This window comes from Pantherophis guttatus, chromosome 1 (genome assembly GCF_059756535.1).
Source record: "Pantherophis guttatus breed Tessera chromosome 1, ASM5975653v1, whole genome shotgun sequence".
NCBI lineage: Eukaryota > Metazoa > Chordata > Lepidosauria > Squamata > Colubridae > Pantherophis > Pantherophis guttatus.
In genome coordinates, this window is record NC_142063.1 from 197665772 (window position 1) to 197690640 (window position 24869).

A 24869-nucleotide genomic window follows, 5' to 3' on the forward strand; every position below is an offset into this window, starting at 1 on the left:
TCTCTGAAAAATGAACTTCTTTTGATGAGTTTTAATATGGCGCCGTGGTGATGCACTGGCTAATTTTGCTGTCTGCCAGCAGTTCTCACCCGCTCAAAGTTTGAATTTGTTGAGGGAAGAAAAATGGTCAATTTTGCTGTGAAGTTCTTGTTGGAAGGCTTAGCCTGACCTCTGGTGGTCAACAATGACATCTATCCCTGCTCTTCGTCTTCAGGGCCTCACAGAATGGTAGAATTTACTCCAATCCTGTTTGATGCTGCAAATCATTATTCTAGGCCAGGGGTGTCAAACTCAAGACCTGCGGGCTGGATCCGACCCACAGGGTGCTTAGATCTGGCCCATGGGGCTGTCATGGAAACAGTGAAGGACCGGCCCGCAGTGCCTCTGCCAGCAAAAACTATGTTTGTAGGAGGCTGTTGCAGCCCAAAACAGAGCTCACTGAGGCCGTTTTTGCTGGCAAAGCGGTTGGGCCACCACAGGCGCCCGCGACATGAGTGATGTCGAGCAGGCCACACCCACTCTGGCAACGCCTACCCCAGCCCCCCAAGGTCAAACACAAGGGCCTGATGCATCCCTCAATGAAATTGAGTTTGACATCCCTGCTCTAGACCATTCCCAAGCAAAGATTTTAGCCATCCTTTCAGCTGAGTTTCCTGTACTTTCAGTCAAAATCTTCAGTCTAACTCCATGAGACTTAGGCCTCCCTTTTGTAATAATATTTCAGATATTTATAGAGTGTGCCTCAGTGTATAGTCATGCCGGCCACATGACCATGGAAGCGTCTTCAGACAACATTGGCTCCTTCGATTAGGAAATGGAGATGAGCACTGCCCTCTAGAGTCAGACGCAACTGGACTGGAGAAAATCTTTCTAAAAAATGAATCTTACTTAATTTTCATCTTAAATTAAAACTATCCACTCAGTTCTATCCTTACAGAGTATACTTTCCAAACTGTTGGCCCTCAGAGTTGCTTTCATCTGGAGGTTGTGGATACTTCATTAATTCCATTATTATTGTGAATACATAAATGTCTGCCTCCTTGCACTATCGCTGACATATACTGTAAGCAAGATAACCCTGGATTTGCTGGTAAACCGACATCTATATTTCAAGCCAAGTGCTGCCCCCAATAAAGCAGTTCTCCCTCTACCATACTGTATTTTCAGAAAGCATAAGGTGACTCTCTCTCATGTTTTAGGGAAAAACAATTCTTCCTGCCTCTTTCATTGCATGACTTGTGTTGCTTGTGGCAAGGTTGACGTTTTACAGAATACACATAATCCTCCTTGGGCTCTCCATAGAGATATGTTAGGAGAGGGATAATACTTCCTGCCACAATCCTTAAGCAACCAATCATTGTCCTGAAAATAATGTATGTTATATTTTGAATGGGCAGGGAGATTATTAACTCTGCTGCAAAAGCACAGGAAAATGAAAGCTGTTCCAGCAGCAGTTTATATATAAACATCATTTTCTCAGGGATGGAGGGAAGAAGATGGATGAGAATGTATGGATGTCCTAGATTTACTTGGTTGCACCTAGCTTTACTTGGTCCTAGATTTACTTGGTTGCACCTAGCTTCGCGGGGCGGGGGGCAGGGGGCGGGGATGAGGCAACCACTCCTTTCCTGCCATAGCTAGGTTGCAAATTCTGTATATGTCTCCCTTTTCGATTTTGGATTTGGCTGTTAGCCAAATTTTGGATTTGGCTGTTAGCATTGAAGGCCATATGCAGGAAGGCTAGTGGGCTTCCTTGTGCAGTTGGCTGATCATTGCCAGAATAAACTGTTGGACTAAATGAGCCAGGGATGTGATCCAAAAGGTCATTGTTTATGTTCTTATGCTTTCCCTCTGCAAGGCAGTATTTTGCTCTGAGGCCAAACTGTAGCAAGAATTGGAACTAGTAGGAATGGCACAGTATTCTGGCTGAGAAGCCTCCAAATTTTGTACCAAGCAACTTCAGTTAATAATTCAACATTCCATGTAGTACCAATACAAGATCCTCTGATGGACTGGCACTGCATATCACATTTTCTTTCCATATATTTTAAAATGTTTTAGGTAGGATGAAAATAGCAATAGCGCTTAGACTTATGTACTGCTTTACAGTGTTTTACAGCCCTCTCTAAGCAGTTTACAGAGTCAGCCTATTGCCCCCAACAATCTGGGTCCTTATTTTATCAACCTTGGAAGGATGGAAGGCAGAGTCTGCGAGAATCCTGTAAGCCTGTGAGAATCTAACTGCCAAACTTCTGGCAACTGGCAGAAGTAGCCTGCAGTACTGCATTCTAACTACTGCATCACCACGGCTCAAAAATCACCCCCCCCAATAAAAGCAATGAAAGTGCCAAATATCAGATTCCATGCCTATCAATTCCCTGTGTGGATGGATGTGGGGCAGGGGTGGGTTCTACTTACCTTTAGTACTGGTTTGCAACGGGGCTGTGTGTGCACGCTTCTGCGCATGCAGAAGTGTCCTGATGACATCGGGGTCAGTGGGCGGAACCTCCCGCTGGTTTTACTACTGGTTCTATAGAACCGGTCGAAACTGGGGGCAACCCACCACTGATGTGGGTAAAGAAAAAGGATCAAAGACACATTGCTTTTTTTGCACAGGGTTAAAACTGCATGCCACAAATATTGGCTCAGCGACATATTGTTGTTGCCACATTTCTGATCAAAGGCAATTAGACAGTCTGTCTTTGTTTGTACAATAAGCATTAGAGGAAAAAGTAAGGCTCTTTAGTTCCTTTTTCAGTGCACTTAAACTTTTTAATGAGTATTTCTTGGTGATGTAACTCTTATATTAAACTGTTATCACAATTTAATGTGGCACAGAATTATAATGCCTTCATCTCTGTGATGATGACGATGATATGCACACTTGCAGTCAAGCAGAAAGCATTTCCCTATAATATTCTCCTGTAATATTCATATAGGAAGAGAGAGACACTTAATTTCAGTTAAGGGTCAAACAAAAGCAAAAACGTCTAATTCAGCTATTTCTAAACTGACAGTGGCTTGAATTCCACATGCTCTGCATAAAGTAATATGCCTTCCCTCCTGCTCCCGATGAGGACCAGGAAGATTTACAGAGATTAAATGTATCTTTGCAGGCAGAGCACAGTCATAATTTCATGCAAATTTTTCAGTATGCTGGAATCCTGCCTGTCAATATTCTGAACACCTGGCAAGATATTTCTAGATATCTCTTGGCATTCAGTTCTACTCGTATGGCCAGAAAAACAGCTCAAACCAGGCAGCAGATGGTTGCAAAGTTACTTCTGCACTCCGGCCCGTCTCCGTATGGATTATGTGGGATGGATATATACAGACACACACTAACAGTCTATGCATGTACACACACACACTGTATGTATGTACATATATGTATGTGTGAGAATAGATCAGTGGTGAAATCCACATTTTTTTTACTACTGGTTCTGTGGGCGTGGCTTGGTGGGCATGGCAGGGGAAGGATACTGCAAAATCTCCATTCCCTCCCCACTCCAGGGGAAGGATATTGCAAAATCTCCATTCCTACCCCACTCTGGGGCCAGCCAAAGGTGGTATTTGCCGGTTCTCCGAACTGCTCAAAATTTCTGCTACTGGTTCTCTAGAACCTGTCAGAACCTGCTGGATTTCACCCCTAGAATAGATCTATTTCACATAATCCATCAATAAATAGATAGATGATAGTAGGATAGCTAGCTATGCTTTTTCAATTTATTTTTCTTTTTTCTTTCTTACTCTGTGTTACTTTGTGTTACCTTTTATTTTCTTGTTTATATCATCATCATCATTATCATCATCATCATCATTTTAGCCATTGTCTATCCACCATAGGATGAAGGCCTCTTCCATGTATATATGTATGTATGCATGTATGTACATACATACATATACATACACACATATAATTAAAACACAAAAAAATAGAAAGCAAGCAAGAAAAAAGAAAAATAAACTGGAAAAGCAAAAAGTGTGAGAATGAAAAGTGACAGAAAAGGAAAGAAGTATAAAGTAGCTTCTGATATCCTTCAGAGACATTATAAGTTCAAATATGTTTTAACTTTTTTGTCTAAATTTATATTACTCTTCTTTCTATCATTTATCCTCTCTAATTGTAACAAACATAAATCACAAATTTTTATGTAAAAAATTCATAGGAGGCTTCCAGTCAGCAATAAATATAGATGATTTCTCTAATCAATTAAATTAATTTACCCTTTTCAGCAAACTCTGTCAACTTTACCAACCATTTCCTCATAATGCGTAATATTGAATCTTTCTGGGTCGAAATTCTTAGCTCACTTTGTCATAGATTCTTTAGCTTGTTCTTCCTCTGTTTCAAATATCAACAAAAGTTTTTAGATATTAGCAATTTGATTTATATCACACCTTTATTATTTTTATAAATAACTCAAAATGATGAAGATATCCAACACACCATCCTTCTCCTATTTTCCCCATAACAGCAGTTACATGTTCACCATCAGTACACAACTGAATTTTAAATTCTTACTTTGGTTCACACCACCATACGTTTTTTAAAATCCATTTTACATGTTTTACATGCAAATGGGAGAACCATTGACAGCTATATCCTTCTAGTATTAATTGTTCTCTTGATTTGATTTTTAGATTCTTCTTGATAATTTGTTCATAAGGTAGAGAGATACCAACCATTTATCTGCCATTTATCTTCAAAATATCCTTCTTGAGCTGAGTTCTAGAAAGGTGTTTTTGGACACAATCTGAGTTTATATGTATTCTATAGTCTCAGTATGTCACATAAAATGATTTTTGAAGTCCACATTAACTTTTATCATATTATAAATACCCATGACATCCAAACCTCAATCAGTGACCTTCTAACAAAAAGTCTCTTATTTCTCAGCAACATCCATTCTTTCATCCAGATCAAACAAACAAATGCAATTTTAAATCTGACAAACCAAATCTTCCTCTTTCCTTTACAAGATGTAACACTTCATATTCAACTCTTGTTTTTTCTCTTTGCCATATAAATTCAGATACATTTTTTCCATTGTTTAAATGGTACTTTGACAGGTATTGTCAAACACACACACACATACACACACCATTTTTGGCAAAACGTTGCTTTTATCATAGAAACTCTCCCTAACAATGACAATTTTAATTTCTCCCATTTTAACATATCTTTCTTAATTTTGGTCCACATCTTAAGATAATTAATTTGAAATAACATACAGTTCATATTTGTCACAATAATATCCAAATATTTTACTTTCTTCTCAATCCTAAAACCAGTTTTCTCCATCAATTTCATTTGATCTTCTGGTTTTATATTTTCTCTTAATATCTTTGTCTTCTGATTATTAAACTTGAAACTTATTAATATACCAAACTCCTTTAATATTCCCATTAAGGCTCCTACTCCCTCTAGTGGATTTTCTAAAATAAACTTTCTTTTTTAACTTTCACTCTCATAATTATCTTATTTTTCCTATATCTCTATTCAATACCATAAGGGCCAAAATAAAGAAAAGGGGAGACAGTAGAGATCCTTGTCTTCTCTTTTTGAATCTCACAAGGTTTTGTTAGTTCTCCATTAATATTATATATGCTTTCTTTCTTTTTTGGGGGGATTTTTTTTAAAAAAGTACATCAACATCAATATATAAACAGTGCGGGATCTGGGTATCATTCATTTTGGGACAAGTAGCAATAATAATATTAATAATGTTTGTTACATTAAACTTATGACATCCTATCGTTAATATACATGTTTGTTTTAAAGTAGTTATTCAACATTTCAATGTTCCATTTTAATGCCAATCACAATATTATTTGAGTTTACATAGTAATGCCATTTTTCAGCCTCTAATCTTTCCCTCTAGTTATTGCTTTTGTTCTATAGTATAAAAATATGTGTGCTAATATTTCTCCTATTTCTTATTTCTCTCTCTATTCTGGCTTCTAGTCAGGTCACCATTGCTAATCCTAGTGTTAATAACATGTTTATATTAAGATATACTCCTTTATTATTTAATTATTCAATGTTTCAATGCATCATTCTAGTGCCAATCACCATATTATTTAAACATACTTAATGATCTCATCTTTCAACCTCTAATCTTTCCATCTACCTATTAATTTATATAAGAGTGAGTTATTTCTACCTCTATTCTAGTTTTTAACCAGACCATCATTATATTAAAAAAAGGAAAGGAAAAAATATTTCCTTTCTATCCATCATCTCTTGCCCATTTTAATACTTCAATTCTTATTCGTTTTTTAGCTTGCCTCCCATACTCCTTTCTTGGATCCTTGTCTCTATCTTACAACTGTATCTTCACTGTTCAGTCTAAATATTTCTCTCATCTCTATACTCTTATGCTGCCCGGCCTCAAGAGTATCTACCCAAGCCCCTATCTCCCTTTCAAAAACACCTTCCTGCTCATCCAATTCTATTTTTAAATCTCTTAAAGTACTTTCTCCTTGTTTATTTCATCAGCCATTATTATCTTTATTAACTTCTCCTTCTCATCTTCTTGCTTTATTTGCTGGCTTTTCTGTTCTGTCTTTTCCTCCATTTTTTTTGTTGTCTCCTCTCTTTCCTGGAATTTTTGGTCTTCATTCATTATCAGTTGCAAGGTATTTTCTATTTTCCCATTTATGCCATGCAATAAATTCTTTAAATCCCTGTAATTCTTTGTCATAGTGTCCTTAATGCTTTGGAACATCAACACCATTTCTTTTGAAATTTCACTTGTTTCCCCCTGATGGAGCATCTTGTCTTATTTCAGTAAGTCCTGCTCTTACTCAATAACAAACTCCAAAACTCCAAAAACAATATATTCAAGCCTAATGTTGCTCCTCAGAAAGTACAATAATCATAGTTCTTTATATTCCAGAATTATTCAATCAGTTCCATTTAGATAGTCCAGGAATCTTTCCAAAAATCAGAAGTCACCTTACTTTACTTAAGAGTCTTCCTTATTCCCACAGTTGAGTCTCCAGTAATCATAAAGTAGATGATTATAGAACAGTACGTATCACCACAGTCCTCCAGATGAATCTTGTTTATTTCTCTTATCAAAAACTTTCCTAGATTTGTAGGGGTTATGGTATATTTTTCATTAATCAGTAGGTGGTGCCCTCAGTTTAAGTTTCAGCATTGCTTCAAATATAACAAGTTATTTAATCCAATTTTAATTCAATTTGTAGAGGCAAAGTCAATTATTCAAGTAGATAGTTCCAGCATTTTAAAATGCCTTTCCAAAACAATGCCTACCCAGTTTGAAAGTCCAATTTTCTACGTTTTAAAAAGTCTTTAGCTTTTCTCCCCTTAATTCCTTTCTTTTGGGTCTAGGATTTTTCTCTGTATAATTATTTGCTGCTTTAACAAACAGTTCTAAGAGTCTCTTTTCCTGGATTTTCTCTTTTTTTCCCTTTTAAAGTTAGGATCTAAATAAAAAAGGAATCTTCTCATCCAGCTCCAGTCACTGTCTATCTATGCTACTCCTGCACTTTCTTTGTTGCCTCAGCTGTCCCAGCTTCATGGCAGCCATGATGGCTGCCTCTTCCCCTTGTTGTGGATAAGAGGGAAGAAGCCCTGGGTCAAGCAGAAGACTTGCAGCTCTCCATGATCTCAGGGCACCCCTCTTTTCTTCACCATCCCTACAAGGTGGCTTTAGCTCCTTTTGGAGCCCTCCAATGGGGAAAACGTGGTGTGGGAGCATGGAGACCCAGTCCTCCGATCTCGCTGTGACGTCAGCCGGAAGTCCCGTGACATCAGCTGGAAGACTAATATTATATATGCTTTCTGAAAAACATGCTTACCCACGTAATAAAATTATCTCCAAGTTTCATATGTTCCAGATCTCTGAACAAACAAACAAAAAATTCAGTTCAAAAGGCCTTCTCTGAATCAATGCAGTTTTCATTATGTTGCTCCAAGTATTTCAGAATATTCAAAACATTTCTAATATTATCATTAGTTATCTTTTAGGTAAAAACCCATATTTATCTTCATGAACAAACTCCTGTAAAATTATTTTTAATCCTTCAGCAGAAATAAAGTAGCAAACAATTCAATTTAGAGATAGAGATATTGGTTGATAATTTCTTGTTGAAGTCAAATCCTGTTCCTCTTTAGAGTTATATTAGTTTCCTTCCAACTATCAGGAATTTTTCAATTCTGCTAAATAGTAGTCATTGTTCTGTTTTAAAGGTTGTAAAATCTCATCTTTAAAACATTTATGTGTCAGGGTTCTGACTGATGCCCTAATTAAACCATGAGCCTCAAGCCAAGTTTCAAAAGAAATCCAGTTATTTATTAGGAACTTCATGTTGGCACAAACCAAGTGAAGCCAATTCTGACCTCACTTAATTCATGCCTTGGCTCTCACCCTGTTTCCCACTCCCCCCAAGGTGTGTTATCAGTCACATTCCCCAATGAAGCAATTTTGTGGGTTGTAGAAGTCACTCCCTCCGGCCATGTGGTCTCTGTGACCCACAGATGACCTTGACGTTGCCAGCTGGAATGTGCTTTGTTTTGACTGAAATGCAAGTTCCTCAATGCAGCTGTGAGGCTGCATTTCTCATCCCTCTGCCGATGGCAACTTGAGAGCAGGTCAGGAATGCTTCACGAGTTGACATTCGGCTTCCCTCACTTCCTGAAGGTGACCTGTGCAAAGCAAAAGCACTTTGAGTACAGGTATAGATTTTAGGGGTGCGAGCCCCCCAGGCTTTGTTGGGTTGACTTCATGGAATTTAGCTATGAGGTGGTCAGCTTGGATGTTTCTGCTCTTTACCCACGATGCCTCTGATAAGGGGTAGCCCTTCCACTTGATTAGATATTGGAGCTGTCTCCTGTGCCACCTCGAGTCAAGGATGTGTTACACTTCATAATGGGTTTGGTCCCCTATGACCACTGGGTCCAGGGGTTTCAGGGTTGACCGGACCACAGGTTTTAAGAGGCTGCTATGGAATACCAGGTGTATCTTCCCTAGCAGTCGGGGCAATTTTAATTGCACCATGACCGGGTTGATAATCTTCACTAAGGGGAATGGTCCCAAGAACTTGGGTCTCAGCTTCTTGCTGGGGAGTTTTAACCTCAAGTATTTTGTGGACCTTTTCCCCCAGCTGGAATGGCATTCTGGGGCTCAGTGTTTGTCTGCCTGTTTCTTATAGGTCTGCAAAGCTTTAGTTAGTACTTTCTTGACATTTTCCTATGTTTCTTTTAGCGTTGACATTATGATGAGGCCAGCAGCCCATCAGGACTAGATAGTTTTCCTGTTTTAATTTGTTTGATAGATTTACATAACTCCCTCATTGTTATAGGTCCATTCAACATTTGTATCTGATTGTTTGTAATCTTAGGTAAATTCTGTTTATGCAAATAGTCATCCATTTTTTTTCTAAAGCAATTTCTTTACCTTTATATAAAGTAGTATAGTACTGATGATACACTTTTCTCATATTCACACCACTTATTAAATTATTCCCTTGTACCTTTTATTATCACTTCCTTTTCTTTTCTTTTTTCTTTTGCAATTTGTATGCCAACTGTCTCCTTGGTTTATTTGCAAGTTCAAATTTTCTTTGTTTTACATCATTCATCTTTAATTCCATCTCTCTTGCTCTTAACATAGATAATTGCCTCTGTAAAGGCTTAATTTGATGAGTTATAGCTTTCATCCCTCGAGATTTTTAAAATTTGTCTTCCTTTTTAAAAAATCTCATCCAAAATCATTTGCATTTTTTCTGCTGGATCTTCATTCTCAAACTGGTTAATAACGATAGAGTACATAAGAATATCTTTTGCCTAGAATATCTAATTACCAGAGAAAAATCCACTTTGCCTCTGTTTTATTGTGTGGCTGAATAGCTCTAGATTTATTTTCTGAAGCCATGTTATATTATTATGAAAATTACTAGACCCTCATTTGCTACATGTAAACTGCAGTGAATGTTGTAGAGATGGCTATCATAAAGTTTTGGTTAGTCGGTAAATAGAGGAGATAATTAGCGAGTAGGACTGAGGATAGGTGTTTTTTAAAAGAGCAAACAAACACAAACTCTGCTTCCGGATTCATCATCCAAAGCTAATGGAACATTCGTGAATATAAAAAAGCATGTTCTAAGTAACAAAAAACAAATCAATACGTCTAATAGAAACCCACTAACCTGCAGTAAAGGCATCTTCTTTTGGTTTCTAGTCACCACTGAATACTTAAATGATGTTTGATGGCCATTGACTCAGTTGAGGTGGAGTAGAGGCAAATATTTGTTTCCAAGATGAAGTGCTTTTCAAAAGATCACTAGTTTTTTTTCTTGTTATTCATTAAATCCCCTTCATAGCAATCGCAATAGCACTTATATACCGCTTTACAGTACTTTACAGCCCCCTCTAAGCGGTTTACAGAGTCAGCCTATTGCCCCCAACAATCTGGGTCCTCATTTTACCTACCTCAGAAGGATGGAAGGCTGAGTCAACCTTCAGCCTGGTGAACCCCTGGCAGTCAGCAGAATTAGCCTGCAATACAGCATTCTAACCACTGTGCCACCACAACAGTTTATACCAGGGGTGAAATGTAAAATTTGTTACTACCGGTTCTGTGGGCGTGACTTGGTGGAGGGGTGGTAATGTGACTGGGTGGGCGTGGCCAACTTTTTTTTTTTTTACTTTTCAAAGCATTTTTTCTAATGCTTTGAAAAGCCTCTGCCGATCAGGCAACTCAGCTGAGATCGTCAGAGAGGCTTTTAAAAAAATGCCTCTCTGACTATCAGGCAACTCAGCTGGGATTGTCAGAGAGGCTTTTAAAAAAATGCTTTGAAAAGCCTCTCTGATGATCAGGCAACTCAGCTGGGATCGTCAGAGACTTTTCAAAACATTTTTTTTACCCCCTCTTTTCGGCCAAGAGGTTGCAGAAAAAAATGCTTTGAAAAACCTCTGACAATCCCGGTTGAGCCGTGCGATCATCAGAGGCTTTTTTTTTTTTTACTTTTAAAAGCATTTTTTTCGTTGGAAGAGGTTGTAGAAAAAAATGCTTTTAAAAGCAAAAAAAAAAAAAAGAGCCTCTGATGATCATGCGGCTCAGCTGGGCATTGGGGGGGGGGCGCAGGGATTTTTGCTACCAGTTCTCTGAACCACCTGCCGCCATCACTACCGGATCGGGCGATCCGGTCCGAACCAGGAGCATTTCACTCCTGGTTTATACTATTGCTACAATTAATTCTTCCCTATTAAGCAAAAACACAAATGAAAGGAACAATTCCAAGGCACATTTTGATGAAGATTCTCAGGTTTAGTTCTTATATTTCTCAAATGCTATTTCTCACTGAACATGAACACATGATACATTAACACTTATTTTCCTTATCTTCAAAATCCTGTCCATAGGCAGTGCTAGAAATACCTTTGATAATCCATAGCTGGCTACAGGTGCAAATTGCAACAATATATTACAGCAAGTAGTATTCTTATTTAGATCCCAGATTTTGGTTAAGTAATAACTATTCAATTGAGAGTGCAGAATACATTAACATGTGGGCATGTGCCCCTGGATTAGTGTTGATATTAGTGCAATATTTTTGCTTTGAGTGGACGAGTGTAGTTATATAGTCTCATGATTTACAGAGCTGAGATGCAGCCAACTGAAGGTAAAACCAAAGTCAATAGTGCATAGTGTTTGCAGCATCGAGTAATATGTATTCTCTTTCTCTAGATTGATAGAATTATGTGTCATCACATTGGTGTTGACTCTTAGTGAGCACATAGGCAGATGTTTTCCAGGATCATCTTTTCCCAGCCTGATCTTTTAGATCCAACCAGCAAATCCATCACCACTGTAACTGAGTTTTCCTCTTTCTTTCCACCTTCTCCAAGCTTATAGTCCTCTCTGCAGAATTAAAAAGTCTTTGCTTATTGTTTCCAATATATTATTTCATATAAAATTAGTTTGAGGGCCACATATAGCTTCCAAACGACATCTTTCCCATCATGTTTTCATTACAGCTGAGATGTAGGCACGACTAGTTTATGGTCTCAAAGTAGCACAATTTATGCATCATAATAATAATGTCTGAGATAACATTCCCAATCTGGAAAGTGTATATAAATCCACTTTTTGTTATGTAACAGCAAGCCAGTTGAGAAAAAAAATCCCCTAAGATCTGAAACTGGGGCACACCCATATGCCCATGTAAAAAAAGTCTGTAGAAACAAGGCTATATGCAAGCTTTGATTGTGATTCCGAAAGACAGGGAATTGCTGCCGAGTCCATTAGATGGCTCTGTTGCTTTTCTTTTCTTAAGATGCCATGTTTTCCACACTGGCATGAAGTTGCTGCTTTGATCTGTAATCCATTTCTAAATTTAGTTACAACAGCCAACATAGAGTTTTCATAACAGTTGTTGCCGGCAGAATGCCATTTGTTGATTGGGACATTATCTTTTTATTATTAACCATGGAGTGACTATATCAATCAGTTACAATGTTGGAGCTACAGCTCAGCTTGTTGATTGGTTTCTTTAGTTGTTGTTTGTTTGACTGTAATTAAAGACGGCTCGAGAAAGTACAAGGCAGCACTTAGCCAAACTGAAATTTTCTCCAATTGATTTCAGTGGAAGAGAGAGTTCAGCACTTGGGCAGAATCTTAACCCTGTGTAGATGAGGCTTCAGATTGTAGCTTCTCAGCTCGTTCTTCCTACTTCGATATGATCAATTTTTTTTATAGGTTTCACTTGACATTTGGACTGTTCTTCTTTAATTATGACTCTAGGAAGTACAGTTTTTGCAGCATTATTGCACTACCTATGAGAAACCATGCAAATCACACTTTATTAGGGCATCTCAAATTTTTCAATTTTCAGTTTCCAAAAATTAGGAGTGCTCAAAATTGTAATGATACTTTGCTTACTTTAATGTAATTTAGATGTGCTTGGTAAGTAACAACATAAATATTGTAACTTTTTAAACATTTTGTTTATTTCATTATGCTAATCAAAATGCTTTTTGTCATATTGGACAGGCAAGAAACCTACCTTAGCATAGATAAAATTATAATACCAGAAATCTTTTAAGATAGAAATGAGCAACTGTTTTGTTCTTGGTGGCCATCTCCTCCTCTCCCCTCTTTTTCTTTTCTTTTTTTTTTTTTGGGCACCGAGCTTATTGAATCAAGGACAATACAGGAGGTAGCCAGTGATATTGCTGGAGTTGATTGATCCATATATATATATATTTTAGTGGCAAGAGCTGAGATTTTTTTAGAAGTGTTTATGGGGCAAACTGAATGCATCAAATTCCAATGGAATTATCTTTAGCAAAACCAAATAAAATAAAATAAAATAAAAAGTTCCTATGATTTTTTTTTGACCCACTGTTTAGGCTCAAACTGTTCGGAGTATAATTATTCTTACCAATTGCTCTGTCTGTCTGTCCTTCCCTCCCTCCCACCATCCAACCACTGCTGCCACTGTTTAAGAAAAAAATCAGTATTCCCCAGTGGTGAAATTCAAATTGTTTTACTACCAGTTCTGTGGGCATGGTGTGGCTTGATGGGCGTGGCTTGGTGGGCATGGCAGGAGAAGGATACTGCATTTCCATTCCCACCCCACTCTGGGGCCAGCCAGAGGTGATATTTGCTGGTTCTCTGAACTACTCAAAATTTCTGCCACTGGTTCTCCAGAACCTGCTGGATTTCACCCCTGGTATTACCTCAATACTCAGACAAGCTTCCTTTGAATTGTCAGTAATGAGATTGGTCAGTATAACCCGATCTGTTGTCCTAGGTGTCCTCTGAAAGACCACAAGATATACCAATGGCTATGTATTTGACTTCCATAAAATAAGACCATTCATATCAGTCTAATATAATGTAACATTTATATAATGCAATCAGGACTATTTGCCCACATTGTCTTTAAGGGACAAAAAAACTAATAACATTTGAAGACTAATCATACTGCTTCTTCCTTAAGGCTGTCTATTATGTTCTTGGCTAAGACAAAATTAGATACTGGAATGGCATGATGAATAATTTTATTATGCACATATATTGCATGAGTGCCCTCCTAGGCAGATCTTTGTACCTTACTATAGATAGCCTTAGGGTGGTACTTCTTTATATAAAAGTAAGTTTTTTCTGAGTTCAGCAAAACTAATTCCAGGTAAGCGATGCAGAATCCCAGCTTTCGTCTATTATATCAGTTTTCTACATCACTTGCTTTTAATTATTACTCTGGTTTCTATTTCTGAAGTAATGACATACTGTAGAAGTACCGATGAGCTTTTGAAGAAGAACTTTAAGTAGATGAAGATGTTTAAAATAATCCCAAACATACATTCAAGTAAATACTATAGAGGATTTGTGTATAAATCATGGCTTCATACAAGAGTTATCTTGAGATAAGATGGGAGGCCTATAAATTTAATAAACAAACAAACAAACAAATAAACAAGACAAGTAGGAAATTCATGTGCTTTTTAATTCACAAGTTATACTTGTGTCCCCTTCATAAAAAATCTCCCTATCTGTATATTTTGGACTTAGTATCAATCACCAAAGACATAAAAGGTAAAGGTTCCCCTCGCACATATATGCTAGTTGTTCCAGGCTCTAGGGGGCAGTGCTCATCTCCGTTTCTAAGCCGAAGAGCCAGCGCTGTCCGAAGACGTCTCCATGGTCATGTGGCTGGCATAACTAAACACCAAAGGCGCATGGAACACTGTTACCTTCCCACCAAAGGTGGTCCCTATTTTTCTACTTGCATTTTTTACATGCTTTCAAACTGCTAGGTTGGCAGAAGATGGGACAAGTAACGGGAGCCCACCCCGTTACGTGGCACTAGGGATTTGAACCATTGAACTGCCAACCTTTTGATCAACAAGCTCAGTGTCTTAGTCACTGAGCCAAAGACATAGAAATAATAATTAATAATGTCTTGGTGCAATTTGCTAAAAATTGTTTAAATGGCTTTCTTCTTATCCACTTAATGCCCTTTTCTTTAAAATAAAAATGTAGCAGGTAACAAATGAGTTTGAGAGCATCTGTATAAACAAGAAAAGACAATATGGCAAACCCTAGATCATGAATAAAATGCAGTCCTTTCAGGCTCTGGTGACAAGGACACAATCAGCAATTAAAATACTACTCTACAATAGCAAGAGATGTGTATAAAGGATTTGCTGTGCTAGTAGTCACCTCTGAAAAGAGGTGACTGCTTATCTCTTCCTCTCCTTTATGCAAGTGCCAATTTTGTTGGCACTTAAGACACGCTGACAAAAGAAGTTTATTCACTGGGCTACAATCCTATGCATTGCCATTGATGCAATGAGATGACAGACATTTGAAGGGCAGCTTTATCCCACGCATGGCACAGAGATGTTGGCTTGTCAAAGCAGGGCTGGGGGCATAGAGCAATTCATGTTACTGTTCAGTGCAAGGGGTCTTCTTTTCTTTGTCCTTGTCCTGTCCTTGTACTCTTAGCTAAATTTTACATAGGACTGAGAGGATGGTGGATATACATGGAATGATTTTCCTTCTGATACCTACATTTTCAAAGTACTAAAGACCTATTTAAGCAACAAATGAACTTTACAGATTTCCAAAAGTAGGGGGAACATGCACTGGCACCTTCTCCACATGCACATTGCCACTGGGTGTATCTTGGATTCTTCCACATGAGCAGGGCTCAAATCCATGAAGAATCCTCCATTAGTCCTACTTATATTATGGGAGCAGATTGAAGAAGGATCTGGTTGGCACATGCATACCAAGAAAGCTGAACTATAACAAGATGAATTCTTCTATTCTGTGTAGATATATTGTTCCCATGTCCAGAATTTGTGTGTGTGTGTGTGTGTGTGTGTGTATAGGTCTTTGGTTATTCGGGTTTTCTCCCGCATAAAATTGGAAGTGTCTTGGCGACGTTTCGACGAAGTCTCATTTGTCATCTTCAGGCTGGTGTTTTCGGCTTCATGCTTCTAGGAGCAATGTGTGATCGCAGCTGTTTCTTCCTTTTAACTGCCAGTGGGGGAGTGAACTGATTGGGTGGGAGCTTGGCTGTGTTCTGATTGGGTGGAGGTGTGTTCTGGTTGGTTGGGGGTTTGGCTGTGCTCTGATTGGCTGGGGGGTTGGCTGTGCTCTGATTGGCTGGGGGTGTGTTCTGTTTAGGTGGGGGCTTGGTTGTGCTTGGGTTAGTCTGAGTTGCAGGGGGATTTGAGCTGGTGAGCTGCGTTGCTGTTGTTTGGCTTCGCGTTCGTGGTCGTGCCACATCTTCATGGTGGGTGTCAGTTTGCTTCATGTATGGATGGAGGGGTTTAAAGTGGCTAATGATGCAGCTGTGGTCTGGCTACTGGTTTGTGGTCGTGCCCCATAATCAGTGTGGGTTTGAGTTTGCTTTTTGCATGGATGTGTGGTGGTGACATCGTGTGTGGTTTTCGTGAGTGTGGGTCAGGTGTCATTCTTTGTGTTAGGGACTTGTTTGTCAATAAGGGTGGGTTTCCAAACGGTTGGCAGGCGGGAGGTATCATCTCGTTTATTCATGCTGTGTGGGCGTTTTTCTATCTCGATGGCTTCTCTGATTATTCTGTTGTTAAAGTGTTCAGTTTTGGCGATAGTTCTGGTCTTTTTAAAGTCAATTTCATGTCCTGTGGCTTTAAGGCGTTGGACCAGGGAAGAAGTTGGTTTCCCTTTTCTGACTAAGTTCTTGTGTTCTTCAATGCGTGCACTTATTCTTCTGTTGGTTTGTCCAATGTATGTGGTGGGGCAGGTGGGGCATGGGATTTCATATACTCGTTGATTTTCTAACTCGATTTTGTCTTTGGGGTTTCTTAGGATGGTGGATATTTTTCCGTTTGTGCAGAATGCTGTCTTGATGTTGTGTTTGTGGAGGATCTTGCTGATTCTGTCTGTGGTGCCTTTTATGTATGGGAGGAGGGCTTTGCCGTTTTCTTGTTCTTTGTCTTGGATTTTAGTGGGGGTTTCTTTTTGGATTAAGTTGGTAATCTTATTTCTTTGGAATCTGTTGGATGTTAGTACGTTAGTGAGAGTGTGTAGTTCAGTTTTTAGGTGTTGTTCGTCAGCTAAGCGTTTTGTTCTGGAGATGAGTGTCTTGGCTACAGAGTTGATCTGTACTGGATGGTGGTGTGAGAGTGCGTGCAGATAGTGGTTTGTGTATATTTTCTTCTGGTAGATGGTGTGTCCTAGGGAGCCATTGGATTTCTTGTAGACTAAGACACCCAGGAAGGGAAGTTGGTTGTTAGTTTCTGTTTCCATGGTGAGCTGTATTTTGGGGTGTAGGCTGTTGAGGTGTGTGAGGAAGTTGTCCAGTTTTTCTTTCCCGTGTGGCTAGATTATAAAGGTGTCGTCTATATATCTGGGCCAGAGTTTGGGTTTGTGATCAGATTTTTCTAGAACTTGGGTTTCAAAGTATTCCATGTAGAGGTTTGCAATGACAGGTGAGAGGGGTGATCCCATGGGTGCTCCTTCTATTTGTTTGTATTTTTGTCTGTTATAGATGAAGTATATGTTGGATAGGCAGTGGTTGGTCAGATCTAGGATGTGCTTCGGGGGGTTATATTTGTTTTGGATAGCTGTCAAGGCTTCTTTGATTGGCACTTGGGTAAAGAGGGATATATATATATATATATATATATATATATATATATATATATATATATATATATATATAATCAGTGGTTAAAGTTGATAGCCCAGATTCAGGTTCAAGACTTGAGCGCTACACGATGGCAGCTCCCATTCCTGCTCCAGCTCTTGCCCACTTAGCAATTCAAAAGCATGCAAATGCGAGTAGATAAATAGGCACCACTTTGGTGGGAAGGTAATAATGTTCCATGCACATTAGCATATGTAGTCATCCTGGCCATATGACCATGGAAAAGTCTTCAGACAATGGTGGCTCCTTCAGCTAAGAAACAGAGATGAGCATCCCCTAGAGGCAGACAGGGACAGGGGAAACCTTTATCTTTATATAAATGTTTTATTTTGTGCCTTCTATACAGTCTTGATTCCTGTAGTTTCTTAGCATGATTTTTGGAAGGGATTTGCCACTGCTTTCTTCACATAGCAGAGTGAGAGTGACTGGTCCAATGTCACCTAGTTGGTTTTGTGCCTAAGACAATACTAAAACTCATGATCCCCAGGTTCTAGCCTGATGCCTCAAATCTCCCTCTCTCCTTCTTTTCTCCCTTCCCTTGTTAATGGGCATTATTGCTCATCAAATAGGAACTGTTTAGTAAAGGAAAGCTAAATGAAGTTGGTTTTATGAACAATCAAGCATCTTCCAGGTATTGGTTTTAATCTGGACAATCCAGCCAATGTCTCTGATGTAAATGGTGTAAATGATCCGTGTAGTCCTTTATAACTCTCTGGCTCTCAAGTTCCAATTTTAACTTAAATCTTACAAGTAGCATTTCTGATGATTAATGTGTTTCCTTGCTTGACCTTGGTTGAGTAAATTAAACGGGAATATATAGCACCAAAACTTTGAAGGTTGTGCAAAGTGCTTGGGTTGCTTTGAGGGAATTCCAGACTTGAATCTTTTTTAAGAAAGAAGAACGAGAGAGAGTGAAACTTGTAAGAAAAGTGAGAGAAGAAAAAACTAAATCAGATATCTATTAAAAACAAATTAGTGGCGACTGAAAATCAAATTAAGTCAGAAGTAATCAATCTTATTGTAAATCTCTCTGGTGAGTATTAATGACTAATTTTTCTTGTACTTGATGAAGGCATCCATTAATTAGAAATATTTATACAAAGTAAAATCTTGACATTGGTACTTGGAATATTCATCCTGAAAGAAGCCAGCACATATTAATCAGCCAATCTAGCAAAAAAAAAAAAAAAAAAAAAAAAAGACCTGATTTTACAGTGAAGCAAGTCGTTGTTTCAATAAATCTGATCTAATGCCCTCATTAAATATCCTTCAGACCAGCTGTTAAAAAGAGACGTGCAAACTTTAAAGCGATGGATGGAACTATTCATATTGTCACCATGGCATAACTAGCTGAAAGAAGGGGGCAATCTCTCATTTTAGTTTTTTCTTTTGTTCTCTGGAACTACCAGCATCTGTAATGGTATAAGGCCGTGATGGCGAACCTATGGCACGCGTGCCACAGGTGGCATGCAGAGCCATATCTGTGGGCATGTGAGTGTTGCCCTAGCTCAGCTCCAGAATGCATGTGTGCACCGGCCAGCTGATTTTTGGGCTTTCTGGTCCTACCGGAAGTCAGAAAATGGACCATTTCCAGTCTCTGGAGGGCCTCCAGGGGGTGTGGGGAAGGCCATTTTCGTCCTCCCCAGGCTCCAAGAAAGCCTCTGGAGCCTTGGAAGGGCGAAAAACAGGCCTGGGGTGGGGCACATTGAATTATGAGTGTGGGCACGCACACGTATGACCCCCCCACGCTCCCCCCATTTTTGGCATGCGACAGCAAAAAGGTTAGCCATCACTGGTATAAGGGAATGATCTTGAAACAAGAGGAGAAACCACAGACAGGACAACTGTCATGTAAAAAAATACCTCAGTCCACAGAAAGGGGGAGGGTATAAAAAAAGTAAAGATGCCTTTTGCAATTGACTGATGGTGATTTTGTCAATGCTAATGTGTTCAACTGGTGCTCCAATTATTTTGGGATTGCACCCAAGGCCCCTATTATTATTATTATTGGTGCTACCTTTGCTTTCTTTTGCCACAGTCATTCTCTTTCTGTTGCAGGTCTTTGCATTTTATGATCTCCAGTTCTTTTTGCTTGACGGTGTTACAGATATCGTCACATCGGAAGCAGTTCCAAGTAAAGCCACCTTCTGCAATTTCCCCAAAAGGAACAATGTGGTGAGTCACAAGGCAGCCAACACCGACAAGTTCTAGCTTATGTGTTGAGTACCAAACAAGCGATGAGTCCTGGGTTAAAATTTTTTGCAGCAAAATATGTTGAGTGCCAAATTCGACGAGTTTCAAAGTGGTTGAGTACCAAGATACTATTGTACATTGATTGAAGGGATCCAGGCGGCAATATATTGGCTTGCAAGGTAATTTCTAAATTGGAGATCCTAGTTTGCATAGGATAGCATGAACATTCTTAAATTGGGCTTTCATAGTACTTGCCATTTACTGGCCAAATCATGGCTAGATAGACTAGAATACTCTTTATCTTTAATAGGGAAAGCTGCAGATGGACATGGAGGCAACTAAGGTTGGTGACCTATCTTTTCTACCCTTCTAAAAAGTGTTAAATTATTGAATGTTCCCATTCATAATGGATGGTGGAGATGGGTGTCTATATGCCTGTATAGAAGATTGCAGCTTGAAATGTAAGAAGCGAAAATGATAAAACAAAAACATTAATACATTAAAGGAAACAAAGGAAAATAGATAGCCTGTGTGTATCAGGAGGCACGTAAAAGAGGAAGGGTGTCATAATTCCGAATACAGTGGCTTGACCTTGTAAGTACAGCTGGTGAAAACCAAAAAAGTTGTTCATTTCTACATTCCTTGAAAGTTCTGCAATGTCCTTGTAAGAGAAAGTTCTTTGGCTTACTTCCTATTTTCAATCACGCTTTAAAGCATTTTAAATCCAGCAAGCTTTTAACATTTGATGGTCTGCTGCTTTGAGATATTGACTTGTTTTTATAGCTGCTATCTTAATTCCTGATTGCAAAGCATCCCTGACACCTGCTACATACATTAATAAGTTGTTCTTGTTCTTCTTTTTCTTGTTGTGGTTATTACTAAGCAAAGCAAATGGGGAAAATGAAGATAAAAGGAATGAAATGTACTTTCTGCTGATTGGCCTATATAAACAGCCTAAATAAAACAACACCAAACCAAATGGTTGTATTAAATTATAAGGAAAACAAAAATAATAGAGGACTGCATGCCTTAATCTAATGCCCTCCATACAGGCATGCTTTAAACCAGATTTTCTAGCATTTATGGCTATTTTTAATGTAATTTTATTTATAGACACTGCAGAAGGAAAGCTGTGTCAGCCCATGGTGAGCAAATATTAGTAGGACTCTGAAAGCACCTTTTCAGGGTGATCCAGGTAGTCCTTGAATTACGACCACAATGGGAATGGCATTTCAGTTGCTAAGTGATACAGTCCTTAAGTGAGTCATCACATGCTGTTAGGACCATTTTACTAGCATCGTTAAGCGAATCACACAGTCATTAAGAAAATCTGACTTCCCCCATTGAGTTTGCCTGTTGGAAGCTAGCTGGGGAGGTTTGCAAATTGTAATCGCGTGACCCTGGGACACTGCAACCAATCATAACTGCAAGCCAGTCGCCCAAATTGTGACCACGTGACTAAGGGGAATGGTGCAATGGTTGCAACTTCAAGAAAAGGTCATAATTCACTTTTTCCCCCCAGCACCGACCGCTGTACTTCTGAACCATTGCTAAACAAATGGTCATAAGTTGAGGACCACCTGTACATTTTATTAAAAGGCAGGAGCTTGTAAGAGGTATAGTAGAATGAAGAGACTGACAGAGTTGCTACCAGATTCCTTTTGATTTTTAGCTAGCAGGATCAATTCAGCGAGAACTATAACCTAAACCCTAGAGACTGGGTTTGGGGAGGCTAGATCCGTGTTTTAATTTTACACTCAGTTAAACCTAAACATATTAATCCAATGATCTTCTGTTTCAACAGCTGAGATTCCAGCTCTAACCATTAGGCTTTGAAAAATGCTTAGCTTTTCTGGAACAATTCCAAGCTGGGAGATTGTTTTAATAGGTTGCAGCTAAGCCTTGCTATGTGGCCAGATGAAATGATTTGCTTTAGGCAACAAAGGAAGACAAGAGGAAGAAAAGAGTTGGCATCTGATAGAGAAAGAAATTTAGCCTCAGCTATGAAGGGGGGAGGGGGGGTTAATGTTTCAGCGCTGCTTCAGGCAGCGAAAAGGTTTAGGCTGGCACTGAGCTAATCTGATACACACAGATGGAGAAACGTGTACCTTAAGTAGAGACAGCATGCCAGGACAGCAGTAGAACTAACCACACTGTGATTCAATGCTGTATGAGTGTTAGGCAACAGATTTTACAGATATTAGAACTGTTTAAAAGAAGCAAAAGTAATCCTTTCATTCTGAGTACTACATATCCAAAGATCCCCAAGTAGCAACAAAGTGGATTCTTCGGAAGTTTCAAGTGGTTATTTTTTTTAATTCCTAGGTAATGCTGTTTGGGGCCATACCTGAGGTGGGTTTCAGCAGGTTCTGACCAGTTCTGGAGAACCAGTAGTGGAAAGTTTGAGTAGTTTGGAGAACCGGTAGTAAAAATTCTGACTGGCCCCGCCCCTATCTATTCTCTGCATCCCAAGTCCCAGCTGATCAGGAGGAAATGGGGATTTTGCAGTAACCTTCCTGTGGAGTGGGGTGGGAATGGAGATTTTACAGTATCCATTCCCCTGCCATGCCCACAAGCCACACCCACCAAGCCATGCCATGCCATGCCCACCAAGCCATGCCCACAGAACCGGTAGTAAAAAAATTTGAAACCCACCACTGGGCCATACGTGTGTTTGAATGCACCAGAGTTGGGCCTTCTGTGTAGTTTTGAATAAACTCTGCCACACAGTTTAATGGTGGATTTTCATTCAGTTCTGCAACTGCAAATTGGTTGGCTTGGGATAATAATTCTGGATTGCGATGAATTAATAAAGGGCTCAGCACACACGATTAGCTCAAAACATTGTTACAAGTGTTTATAATAAATCCTACAGTTATTTGGTGGTGTTTCATAACATTAAGATGACATCTATTTTGCTTTATTCTTCTTAGGTTTTCCATCCTACCAAAAGATTTCTGCAGGAAAAAAACTCCCAACCATATTACATTTAGAGATTACATTGGCAACTTTCAGTCTCAAAAAGACTATGGTATCATGCTCTGGAAAGAGGTCCTAAAACAGCATCTAGTGTGACTAAAAAGGCCAATTTGAGAGTGGCAAACATTTAGAGAAGAATTTTGTATTTTCAGTGTTGCATTGAACAGGGAGAAATGCTGTCAAACTCAGTTTCCTCAGCATTTCCTGATAGAGGTGGTGACCCTTTGAGAGATGTATGCAGTGAAATCTCATTTTAATGTATGCCGTTTAGCATACATTCAAAGTGTCAGTAAAGTTATTCTATTCTGTTCTGTTCTGTTCTGTTCTGCTCTGCTCTGCTCTGCTCTGCTCTGCTCTATTCTATTCTTCTACAGTGGGAAAATCTTTATCTTATGAGACTCCATTCTTGACTGCTTACAACATAGAGAAAGGAGGATATAAATCATGGGGTAGGAACTTGTGGCCCTCCTGATGTTATTTTACTACACTAATTAAAATTCCTCACCCGTGCTGGTTTGAGGCTATGGAGAGTTGTAGGTAGCTACCTCTGGAGAACTACAGATTACCAGCAATGAAATAAATAAATTGAAATTAAATTGGAGGGAATTGGGGTTCATTTGGCTGTTTTCCCCCCTAAGAGTTGAAAGAGATGGCCTAGCACTTCAATGAATTTCAGTAACATCAATTTTTGAAGAGAAACCTATAACCTGAATTTTGCTTTTAAGATGTTTCAGTATTAATACTGAAATACTTTGGGTATTAGGAGTAGTTTATACCATGGAACCTCTGAAATACTAGGGGATCTTGAATTTTACATTTAGTGTAGCCCTTGATAAGATATGCAGATATGTTTAAATATGTATATGTTGTTGAATGAGGTGTAAACATTTATTATAGAAGAAAGTGAAGCTGAGGTAAAGGTGGTAGGAAGGGCTATATTTCTTTAAAGTAAATGTATATGTAGTAAATAAGTCACATTGAAGGCCTTTATTCACACACACACACACACACACACACACACACACACACACACACACACACACACACACAGAGAGAGAGAGAGAGAGAGAGAGAGAGAGAGAGAGAGAGAGAGAGAGAGAGAGAGAGAGAGAGAGAGAGAAATGGGCATACAAAACAACTCAATGCCATTTTTGTTAACCTTACCTCTGCCTTTGATTCCACTGACAGGTCTTGACTATGAAACAAGCTAGTAATAAATCAGAATACAGCTAAATTTTAAACTTCTGCAATTTGAATCACCATCATTTCTTTTTGTGCTAATTCACATGTGCCCTTTTAGTAGCTAGCGTTAAACCAATCGAGAACTATGCCCTGTAACTGTACCATTTCAGACAAAAGTCTAGTTTAATTCAAAGGATACTATTTTGCTTAATCACATATAGGTATATGTTGTCATGGCATTCTGAATGTGATGTAATATAACAGGGAGATTTCATTGGCCAAAGAAATTTTTAAAAATGCATAATGAGCTTTTAGATACCATGGTGATATTTATATCCTGCAGTGCTGATGGAACAAAAGGAGAAAAGAAAACTCACAGTAGAAATGTAAATGTTTAGCAACCTGGCACTTTGTCATCAATGTGCCCTCAATATTAAATTGTTCATTGATCAAAAGTTGATCTTAAGCTTGGAAATACTACTAACATTACTTTTGGAGAAAACCAAATTGTGACTGTAAACAACAGGTCTTTTATTAACTTTATATGAAAATTTAGTTACATGTTTTTCTCTAACAAGATCCTGGCGATTCCCATATAAATCCTGGTAAGATCTCCAATAGACTAAACTTATTTGTGATATTTGATGCTGTCATAAAGGATGAGCTGGAAGCTAATGCTAACTCATAATATTCCATTCAGCTAGTACAGTTGGCCCTGTAAAAAGGCCCAGGAATTTTGGATGACAGGCAAACTCTGTTAATTTTTTTTCTACTAGAGATTGATGTATTTCTTTATTTTTTTTTGCCCTATATGCCAAAATAAATGATCTTGTGTTGGA

At 38.7% G+C, this 24869-nt stretch overlaps 2 long non-coding RNA genes across 2 annotated transcripts in view; one reads left to right on the forward strand and one right to left on the reverse strand.

Moving 5' to 3' along the window:
- The window catches only part of LOC148116720 (uncharacterized), a 129076-nt gene that overhangs the window by 25404 nt on the left and 78803 nt on the right, over positions 1-24869 (forward strand). The gene's annotated exons all lie outside the window — the stretch shown is intronic.
- LOC132711082 (uncharacterized) lies at positions 18266-19832 on the reverse strand. The gene is made up of 2 exons (XR_009621870.2): positions 19694-19832; positions 18266-18559 (listed from the first exon to the last, which is right to left on the reverse strand). It is a non-coding gene; the product is annotated as an uncharacterized LOC132711082 (long non-coding RNA).